The sequence below is a fragment of the Maniola jurtina genome, chromosome 6, assembly GCF_905333055.1.
Source record: "Maniola jurtina chromosome 6, ilManJurt1.1, whole genome shotgun sequence".
In the NCBI taxonomy this organism is placed as follows: domain Eukaryota; kingdom Metazoa; phylum Arthropoda; class Insecta; order Lepidoptera; family Nymphalidae; genus Maniola; species Maniola jurtina.
In genome coordinates, this window is record NC_060034.1 from 12,367,547 (window position 1) to 12,379,925 (window position 12,379).

Below are 12,379 nucleotides of genomic sequence, written 5' to 3' on the forward strand. Positions count from 1 at the left end.
ATAAAAACATTACTTACCTCACGTAAATTCTCCAATTTTTTAATTTTTAGCAGATTTTTTTTAATATTAATAATTAATTGACATAAGTAAACTATAAGAGAGTGAGAGAGAAGTCAATATATCCTAATACATGTCTTACTCAGTCTCATGCGCGTAGATAATGATGCCCTCGCGCTCAAACCCACAGAGGCATTAAAATTGAATTTAGGGGATGATTGACCCTCTGGATCGGTCTGTCTTCTTGTAAAAGGTTTTAAAATAGTTGTCTGGTGGACATATATAAAAATGGAGCATCACAATTTACGTGCAGTTAAGTAATTACTTATTTTGGGAGCTTTAAAGCGTCTGCAAAGCAATACGGCCGACGCGGGAAGTGTCTGGGAGTATTGGCGACATATTTTTAAGGATATTGCCTAAAATATACGTAAAAATCAGTTTGGCGAATTTACGTGAGGTAAGTAATGTTTTTATGTACCTTGATTATCAGATACCTGAAAATTGGCCGTCTAAGCAAGCTAGCACGTAGGCTAGGCATGCTTTCTTAGTACTTACTAACACTACTCAATCGTACATATTTCCTGTGTCAGAAAATACGTAACCTCTGGTGGTCCTGGGATAAAAGTAATAAGTAAACCAGAAAAGAGCTGATAACTTCCAAACGGCTGAACCAATTTTTTTGGATTATAGCTAAGAACACTCTCGATCAAGCCACCTTTCAAACAAAAAAAACTAAATTAAAATCGGTTCATTCGTTTAGGCGCTACGAGGCCACAGACAGATACACAGATACACAGATACACAGATACACAGATACACAGATACACAGATACACAGATACACAGACACACAGATACACAGATACACACGTCAAACTTATAACACCCCTCTTTTTGGGTCGGGGGTTAAAAATAGAAGTAGCTATACGTTACATGCGTATTGAAAGTGAAGACTTCTACGACACTTGGATTAGATTCGATTTGCATAGAGCGCTATCTCTTCTCGTGCGTTATAACTTCTGTCTTACTCATCCGCGAGCACGAATTTTATACGCGATGGAAAATGCACGTAAAATCTCTATGGTATACTTAATATCACTGAATTCTACAATATACCCACATATCCTGCATTATAAATCTATATACAGTAATTAATGATAATATGATACCAGCTAATAAATATTAAAACAGTATGATCATAGATTATTAACTAGCACTTAAGATCATCTCTTTGCAAAATGATAGTTTAGTGAATCTTGTAATATTATTATGTTAGTACGAAAATACCCAGTACCACCCTATGTTTACAGAGCCCCTATCTCATATTTGTATAAAACATAATATATTATAATTCCACGTCTACAACACACCCCCGCATTGCTGTACCAAATTACGCAAAGTGTCTTCCAAATTGCTATGCATTCATGATTATTCGAAGCACAAACTACGAGTACTTCCAGAGAAATGTTTGAATAATTTCAAATTATAAAGGTTCGTCCAGATCATCGTAAGAAGTTATAGAACTTGTATTGCATTGCATAACTCACCCACATTGTTTGATGTTGATTTAATAGCATGTGTTTACACTTTGATGAAATGTTTATTCATTGTGTGTAGTTTTATATCATGATTCATGGTTGTATAGCATTATGTTATACAACTATGAATCATTATATAATACCACGATTTAAAACATGTCAAAGTCAAAGTCATTTATTCAAAGTAGGTGTTCGATTTATTTTATTTTTGTTATTTTATATGGAATACCCATGTCGTAACATTCCAATAGAGCCTTAGCCCAATTAGCTATACAAACTCGATTTCCTTTTCAGCAAAGTAGGTACGTTCCAATGAAATGAGCACGTTAGAAACTCCACATTTTTTGACTTTGACTCCACAGCTGCACGTCACATGACGTGGTTATGTGTTTCTGCTATGAATCTTAAATCTTTACAACCTCACTGTATTTTGAGTGCCTTATTATATTGGTCACTAAATTATACCGTTATATTTTCATTGTACCTTAATGTTATTCGATGTAAACTGTACATTACAAAGGTGTAAAATAATTATATTGTAAAATATAAGATGTAAATATTAACCTAACGAAATTGTTCAAAACAAAATTCCATATTGTATATCGCTTCAAAGGATGAAAATATAAAGAGGACACAAAGTGAGACAGAGTTTCGCAATTATTTATTAAAAAGCTTGTTTTAAACGAAATGTAAATAGTAGCTAGCTTCAACGAGGGTCTGTATATAAATTAGGTACATCTGTTAAACCACTTATCCGACCGCTGACGATTAGCGAAAGAGTTGAGCTAAAAACTAGAAATTAGCAGGTGAGCAACGATAAGCGAGTGTATAATTGGGATAATTTTGTTTCTGGGCTATGAGCGAGTTTGACGGACGATTACTCGCACCGGTTGCCGAAACTCACATTAATTATTTATTTATTAATCCCTGTGCAAACTGCGCGATTATTTTGACCGCCAAGAGAGCGTCACTGAGCGAGTTTTTTTTTTTTTTGACAGCTCTTATCGTTGCGATAAAGTAGTGGAGGTGCGCACAGTCAGCGATCAACTATTAATATAATTTTTTTTTATTGAGGTAGAAACCGTGCGTTTCTTGAGCGGAAAAATAATCGATAGCTAGTCGTCTATGGTGGGACAAGTGCCTAAGAGCTTTTCCACATTATCCGATATGATATCGAATGCTTATCGGTTCCATTAGGATCTGATGAATATATTATCATGAAAACATCTGACACTTCTGAACGTGGCAACAAAGGAGTAGTATTTACTTACAAGTTACAAGGGAGGGTTTTGAATACATATCAGAAAAAATCGGAATGGTAAGACTAGAACCCACCTTTCTCTGGCTAATTTGATAATGTAGACTGGCCTAGCCAATTTCGTCAATGTTTTCTAGTCAATCAGCATAATTTCTCACATAATGAAATTATTGTTGTATCGTACAATGTGGAAGAGCTGCAAAACTAATGGCAATAATTTCGCGCATGTTTACCTATCGGTAAGTAAGTATACCTAGTTTGTGTTATATTGTATGAAAAATAATTTCGACGAACACAGTCGACAACCTGATGTATAAACCTAATAAACGATATTATTGAATGTTGGATCGTCTTGTTTGTTTTTTCTTACCACAAATAATCTCAAAAGCTCTTGTTAAGAAAACAATAATATTTTCAGTTTTATAATCCAATACCTAACTCAAAATTTTAAAACCCCCCGACTCAAAAACCTCTATAAGAAAACTAGAAAAAAGCTGGTAACTTCCAAACGGCTGAACCGATTTTCTTCGATTGTAGCTAAGAACACTCTCAATTAAGCCACCTTTCAAACAAAAATCTAAATTAGAATCGGTTCATTCGTTTAGGAGCTACGATGCCACAGACAGATACACAGATACACACTTCGAACTTATAACACCCCTCTTTTTGGGTCGGGGGTTTAAAAGCAAGAGAATGTCATAAACTAAGGGGTGTTACAGGCTATCGTATTTTTGGCATAGGCGCTGACACGCGCGTCAATGCATATTTGTGAAGACTAGTATACGTTTTCCTTCATATACGTGTATAGTCGTCGAGGCTAAAGATATAATACGGACCACATATTATATCTAGTACTCCTATATACAATAGATATGTATACCTACTTACTAAAACTAGAAAAATGAAAATATATCACAAGGTACTAGGTGCTAAATTACATACTCAACTCGAATATGTATAGTCGTTTTCAATGTGGTTTTGTAACATCACTTAGAAAATTTCACGTGGAAGGTTTATATTTGAAACACATTTACAGTATATACATTAGAAAAGTAAGTGCACTTGTCAAACCCTCTTCTTCTTCGACTAAGCGTTGTCCCATCTTGGTGGAGTCCGGTTTCCTACATTTTGCCGCCTACTTTGCCCGGTCTGAACATCAATTTTTTGATTCTATTGGCTCGTTTTAACTGAAACTGAACTCTAAGCAAAGTCAAAGCGCGCTCTATAGTTTTTAACGTCAGGTATTCGCTCACAATGCGATGTTCTAGCCTGTGCTTTCTTGGGAGGCCTCGTGATTGAGTTTTCTGAAACATCTGGTACCTAGCGACCGATGTGCACTCGTCAAACAAATCCTATTTAAGGAATATTTTAAAGAGGTACCTAAGTAATAAAAAGACTTAGCAAGTCTCAAAGAAAGGCAGAAGTCTCAAACAAAGGCAGAACATTTTGCACAAGATTTAAAGTTTCTCAGCTCGAATATTATAGACTTGGCCAGATGCCAACCGCTACAGCGCTTCTCAAGATTTTGAAATGTATCCGTACAACATGTTGCAACTTATTTTGTAAACATTAGTCTTGTACAAAAATTTCATTATGAATTATGGACGCTAAATATATATTTTTAAAAACTATTAAGAGCCTCATTTGTGACTATCAAACTTAGTTTAAGATATTTTTAATAAATATGGCGCTCAGCACCAATCAGCTCTATGGAAATGTAGCTCTTTTCGTACTACCCATTCCACGAGGATAGAATTTCTACAAATCCATCTAGCACAAATAATATCTAAAACATTGTAAAAGTACTGAAGCACTTTAAAAATGATTTTACTTCGTCTTTTTGATTTTTGAAAATGATTATTTCTGCAATTATCTTAAGAAAAAACTGTTGCCCTTTTAAAGTTACTGCATTTCCATTAGTCTGCATTCTCAATACAAAAACTAATCAATTCCATTGATCGGTTCAGGAAAAAATTTAGGTAAAATAACAAAGTATTTTGTTACAAGGTTAATCAATAAAAAATCTATCAAGCAAAAATCGTGTGCTATGTCATAACTCTTTGCATCTGATGAACTAGTCAAAAACTCTCCATACTTACCTACATCATTTAGGTAGAGCGTTTATAGCACCTGTTACACTTTCCTACGAAAAACAAATAAAATAAAAATAAGTATACTTAAACATTTCCCTCTGAACATTTCGGTGCTTATGTATTCACATAAATTTCTCTACAATGTCACACCGCACCCTTACACGACTACCCTCGTATCTTTTGTTAAAATGTTCCCCAAATATCACAGGCTTTACCGAATCGCCAAGATTCAATATCAGAATAGAAGGGTCACTGTGGTAACATAAAGGAATAATATCATATTAAAGTTATATTTATAATAGCTTTAACTTCAACGGGAATAAATAGCTTTTAGTTTTCTTGATATATCAAAGGGAAAGGTAACTGGCTGACTGATCTATCATAGTACAGCTCAAACTACTGGACGGATTTGGATGAGGCATGCAGATAGCCATTATGACGTAGACATCCGATAAGAAAGGATTTTTGAAAATTCAATCCCTAAGGGGTAAAATGAGGGTTTGAAATTTGTGTGGTCCACGCGGACGAGGACGCGAGCATAAGTTAATTTTGAAATATAATAAGAGTTTTGCATTTATTAAAGCTAAAGATTTTTATACTGATTTGTTTTATTGTGTCATTAGGTGACTAGACTCTAGTCTGATCTGAAGCAAGACCCTACCAAAAATGTGCAGATAAGTGATTTAGAATTTCGCTATGATGCTGCATAGAAACATACATAGGTACTGGTATATGGGTTTGATTATAATACCGTTCCCCTTCCAAGTTAGCCCATTTTCAAATGAAGAAACCGTACATAAATTTCAAAATAATGGCCCACTTTCATATTCCTTCACTTTCTTCAAAGCAAAGCCCAGCGTCAGCGTCGGCAACGTAAGAATGCTACGTCGTGGCTACATCAAAGTCTATGTTGCTACAAGCATATGCTATGCCTACAAATAACAATTTTCGTAGCGCTACGCCAATTTGGCAACGCGCAACGCCATACATTATATAAACTTATACTAACTTTATTTTATTTTGTAAGAATACATAAGTGTATTTGATGAATTTCCAGAATGCATCTATTGCTAAGATACATTCTGAACCTTGCCATGTTACGAAAAAAATCGAACGTTTACCATAGTTAAAGCTTTTAAACGTCACACCTTTCATTTCTAATTAACAGAGCTCTCTCCGTCACTTACTCCATACAATCGTAGTTCCCATTTCATTTGAATATTAAGCAACCAAAGTCCATGAAATTTTGCAGACATAGTCTAGAAACTAATATCTGTGTCTGTGGTGTTTTAGATTTTTCTAAAAATATGTAGTTTTAAAATTACAGGGGTTCAAAGATTTGTATTTTTCTTTAAAAAAAGGCCCAACTTTGTGCTCGTTTTTCTAGACAACGAAGCAATTTAATGAAATTTGGAAAAACCACAGACCTAGAAAATTTAATGAATATCATGCAGTAAAAAAATTATCGTTATATATTTTATATTGTTATAATTATGTTGGAACTACGAAAACCAGAAATTACACCCAGAAATCTTGAAAATTTCGTGCTGTCTCGATTTCTGCAAGAGGGGTGGTGAGGTGCGGGGGACGACCAACCCCTGACGGTGACGGGGGGCGGAACTGACAGTCTGAACTGGTCTAAACACACGGGCCACATTTAAACTACACCCGACTCTAAACTTGTCGATAGGTCTAACTAAATACACTGGTACATTTGAACTTGCGTTAGACGTATGCGTTACCTACTCAGACGTTGCCTGTAGATAAAAATATGTCTCATGTTTGCTGGCAATAGCGCATGCATCAAACCCTGCAAGTTGCACCTATTCCTCACGCAATACGCAATTCCTCACGCAATACGCACAGCTTTAATATTATAATTTTTGACAATGTATACTATATGTAATGCCATATCACAGGTCACTCTCTGATTTATTGCTAACAATTTACTTCCAAATCAATTCCAAATGCAAAGAAATCTAAGTGTGTTCAATTCACACTGCCCAATACCAGGACCTTAAATGACATAAATTCATTGATTAATAATCATATGTTGAAAATAAAGGAGAACCCCGTGTTTCTCGGTATAACGTTAGATGCAAAGCTTCTATGGAACACCCACATATCAACACTTGATGGTAAACTCAACTCTGCTGCTTACACTGTTAGAAAAATTCGACAGGTACTGACGTGGAAACTGCAAAAATTGTATATTTTGCCTATTTTCACTGTATTATGTCTTACGGACTCTTGCTATGAGATAAAGCGATAGATATTGAGAAAAAAATGTATTACAGAAAAGGACAGGACGTGCAATTTATAATTTAAAACCGCGCGCTGCCATACAATAAAAATATAAGGAAATAAGTACCTTATTTATTATCTTATAGTAGCTTTTAAATATATTTACAACTAGCTAATGCCCACAGCTTTGCTCGCGTGGATTTAGGTTTTTGAAAATCCCGATCCTTTCATTTCCCAGAACAAAAGTTGCCTCTCCGTAATAGCCCGTCCCCGGGATGCAACTTGTTTCTGTATCACGTAAGAACATTTAAACGGATGATCCTTTTCAAATCCCGAGGGATCACCAGGATTTAGGAATGCAATTTCTTACAGCATCAGGGTTGAGGTCAACGACAAAGTATTTACTTGGTATAGATACCTTCAATATCAATTAATAATCAACACTTTTTAAATCCCATTAGCTTTAGTAGTCAGGTCCCCTGCAACATCAGGATTGAGGAGTTGGAATCCAAATTTTTTATTGAACAATGTCGCAAACTTTCTTTATCGATTAAAAAAACTAGCCAAAATTACGCAGTTAGGTTACCTGCCAAATTTCATGGTTTTGAGTCAACGGGAAGTACCCTAGAGGTTTTCTTGACACACACGACAGACAGAGAGATAGACAACAAAGTGATCCTATAAGAGTTCTGTTTTTCGTTTTGAGGTACGAAACCCTAGAAACGTAGGAACGGCATTCCGAACCAGTGGTAAATTTTTCTGACCATTCAAAAACACTTTGAAGTTTACCTAAAAGTTTACAGGAATAAAAATTAATCATTGTATTCCATTCCATTTCATTCTATTCCATTCTGTTCAAAGATAAATAGATTATAAAAATATTTGTCACCGAAACAATACCTAATTTACGATACATCAACCAATATCAACTTTACTGATGACAATCTGACTATTACCAAAGTGAACGACTACTATAATATCTATTATATACGACTAACATAATATGTATTATAAATTGTGTGCCGTTTGCATTCTCACTAAGTTCTCATTAAGTTTGTTTTATTTGGTTAAACTTTCTGGCATTTATATTGTTATGACGTTTAATTGGCAAACAGTCTGTTTATTGGCTGAAACTCAAAAATTCAGCCAATCACAACAAATAAAATATTTTAATAATGATTGATGCAGCTTTCTGTAATCGAAAACAAAATATTTGACATTAACTTGAATGTGACAGTGATTTCCGAGTAGGGTTGCCAGAGGCCCCGTATTTTACTGGTTGGTATTTCAGGATACAGAAACCCGTAATTATGAAAATAAAATATGAGGCAAATAAAACTAAATATTTTTAGGGTTCCGTACCTCAAAAGCAAAAAGGAAATAGGATCAATTCGCTGTCTGTCTGTCTGTCCGTCTGTCTGTCTTTCCGTCTGTCCGTCTGTCTGTCTGTCCATCTGTCCGTCTGTCCGTCTCTTCGTCTGTCATGTGTTCATGAACAAATATTAGTATTTTCAATTTTCAAAGTAACTAAATATTAAATCAAGTGGGTTATTATATGAAAGGACTTTACCAGTACATTCTAAGACAGATTTTTATTTATTTTTATGCATATTTTTTTTAATGCATAACAGTTTTGATTTCTTGTGTAAAATGTCGAAATAAAATACCCGAATACGGAACCCTCGGTGCGTGAGTCTGACTCGCACTTGGCCGGTTTTTTACAAATTCAGCCGGGCTGGCTTGCGAAACCAAACGCTGACGTTATGTCCAGTAGAAAGAATACATATTTTCCTTGTGCGACAATGCGTAGAATAATACCTGCGTAGCCGAAACCCACTCGATTTTGATCATGGCCGTAGCCAAAGAGGCGGAGGTTGGTTTTAGGATCTAAGCCTTTTTTATACAAGTTAGCCCTTGACTTTAATCTCTCCTAGTGGTAATAGTGCAGTCTAATTTCTTGGCCGGTAGGGCCATACTAACCATATAACTAGCCATGACCCAAGCCTCCCACCAGACCAGAAATTTAGAAATGGCCACTGCGTCTGGGAGACCGTCAAAAACCTAAACCTAAAATAATACTTACACTATTTCTTGCATTTGCTTACCAATTTTTTTTGGAAATATATCAAACATTTCGCGCTCGCTTCACTCGCGTTTTGAATTTGTATTACTTGGTGTATGCCCCGCAATTTCGTCTGCATGAATTTAGGTTTTTAAAAATTCCGTGGGGGATTTTCCGGGATAAAAAGCTTATGTTCGTTTCTGGGGTGCAAGTTACCTCTGAATAGTAAGTATCAAAATTTTGGTAAAGAAGTATCTTGCTATGGCTAAACTCGTTTCCCTTTCACTTATTTTTTTCTGTATTGAACCAAAAACACTTACGCTCACTGCGCTGCGCTTTTTCATTGTTGTATTTTATTCCACTATCAAATTGAAAGGCGAAATTCAACTAACCAGGTAATTAGCCCATAAAGTTGAGCGAACGTATTTTTCCTCATGACAGGATTCAGTTCCGGCCCTGATAAAACCTCTCCCGAAATCAATTCCTGGCTACGGCCATGGTATTGATACTTTGAAGGTGGAATTACAAGTTAAATGTAATTTTAAGTTAACATGCATTTTGTTTTACAAAATGAAGAGTTTTTAAAAGCTATTGAAATAAATAAATAATCTTTTATTTAAAACCACATTGCAAACACAGTTCACCGATCAAGACCCGGCAACATACAGAGAAAAAATACAAAACATACAAATAAACTGAAATATCTAAATAAGCTTTCAGAGAGAACCACCGCCTATTTCTTCAAATACAATAATAAACAATACAATAATACAACAATATATAAGAAACAATGTCTCCCGTAAACAAATCTAAACCCCGTACTTTTGATGGTGGTAGCCTGTAAATCTAAAAGAGGCAGGTGGCAACCCTACACCTACCCTACACCTAGACAGAATGAAAAATTTGTTTTCATTACTCGGCAGGCCTACTGCCAAAGTTTGACAGAAAGTGTGGCGGTAGTTGTGACCTCTGATTGGCCGACTCTCTTTCACTATTTGCTAAAATTGATGATTGCAACAACAATTTTTGCTTTTTTGTAATCGAAAACAGAACACGGACGTCAAACAGGTTGACTAATTGCAATCATTTCTGACCGGCTAACATTGTTCCGCTAGTGGCTCAAACTCACTGTCGCAGCAAGAACATGGTAAATTCAGCCAATCACAGCAATTTGAATTGGATATCACAAATGTACCGATCTAGGAACCGAGAATGCACGAACCAGGGCAAATAGAGATAAGAACAATAATATCATACGTAGGAAATCGACGGGGGCTTGTTGACAAGTATCCTCTTAAGAAAATCAAGCTTCAATCAAAGTGCTTCATTAACAGGGTGCGAAACGCTTAATATGAGAATCACTGTTCCAAATTCGATGCAATAGCTCTCTTTGTAATATGAAACTCTGTTTATATACGTATTTTATGATTGATTTGAACCTTCCTTCATGGGTTTGTACTGACCCGTACATAGTGTAACACGACTCAGTATGCCTAGTCTGCGAGCAAGCATGCCAGCAAATTATGTAGTTATCTGTTGGAGTCAATCACATCTTGTACGGTTCCAAGTACCCACGGATCGCGCTAAATTGTTAATAGGGTAATATCGTGGAAGAATTAACTAGTGCCACAGGAAACCGACTTTTATTGCTACACCGAGGTACACCAGTACTTTTCTCATCAACCCTTAGATAGATAGATAGATAGAAACTCTTTATTGCACACAAAAACACATATAAGGATAACAACACAGTAAGAAGAAAACAGAAAAAAACAATTGTGTGCAAAGGCGGCCTTATTGCTTGGAGCAATCTCTACCAGGCAACCTTTGCTGAAAGGAGAAGTTCTAGGAAGGAGGTTGGATAGTACCAATACCCTTAATACCCTTAATAGTACCCTTAATAGGATAAGTATCTTAAAGTGGATGAATATTCTAAAGGTTTATAAATACAAAGGCTAATATCCTAAATCTATAATATTATTATAATATATAACCTAATATCCTATTTATATTCCAAGAGTATGGATTCTAATGTTTGTCATGTAGATGTAGGAAGTTCCTAAGCATGGATTGCCTGGAAGAGGTTGCTGTAGTGATAAAATCACCCTGTGTTTTTATTCTTTGTAAATATTTAGCAAAAAAGATGTTTAAATAAATAAAGTAGGATACTGTACGTTAGTTTTTTCTGCTAAGTTACAACTTATTACTTTTAATCTATCATTGTGAAAAAAAAGATTCGCCAATCTACTTACTTATTCTTGGGAAATATTATGGAATAGCGTAATCCGCTTATTCCCTTTGAAGAAACTTGTTAGTATTTCCTGGAAAAATTGATTTCTGTAATCTTTTAAGGCTGAAGCAAACGCGACAGCGTTAATAGTGCGCGTCTGTTCTCTGTGTGCTTAGTATGAGATATTTTTACATCTCACCAGCGTTAATAGGATTCGAGCGAAAAAACACAATAGCGTTAGTGTAAAATTAACCTAGACACCCTTAACTTAAAGCAACATAAACATTGTTACCGCTTAGAGTGCTGGCGGCTGGTGCTGGTGGTTTAGGTATGTGGACGGGCGTGAGCTTTAAACCAAGGTCGTTAGGGTCCATTTTACTTTGACGCTGAAGTGTTTCGATACTCGAATTCTATCAATGTTGATGAGATGTAAAATCTTATACCTAGGCTTACTGTAGCGGCGCCCCTATAGGTACGCGCCTCACTGTGTGAAAGCGTTCTGCGGTTTGCAACCGAATTGATTGACTGCGGCTGACGCAACGATACTAAAACTATACACTATTAATAATATTATAACCCAAAATTTTAAAAACCCCCGATACAAAAACCTCTATGAGAAAACTAGAAAAGAGCTGATAACTTTCAAACAGCTGAACCGATTTTCTTTGAATATAGCTAAGAACACTCTCGATCAAGCCACCTTTCAAACAAAAAATACTAAATTAAAATCGATTCATTCGTTTAGGAGCTACGATGCCACAGACAGATACACACGTCAAACTTATAACACCTCTCTTTTTGGGTCGGGGGTTAAAAATCTGGGCGCCGAGTGTCATTGTCATTGTTTAACACAAGAGGATCAGCAGCAGTGCCATACATTTTTATTATTTAGTATTGCCGCGTCAGCCGCAGCGGGTCCGTCAGTCAGTCAGTTTCAGTCGCTTCGGCCGCGACCCAC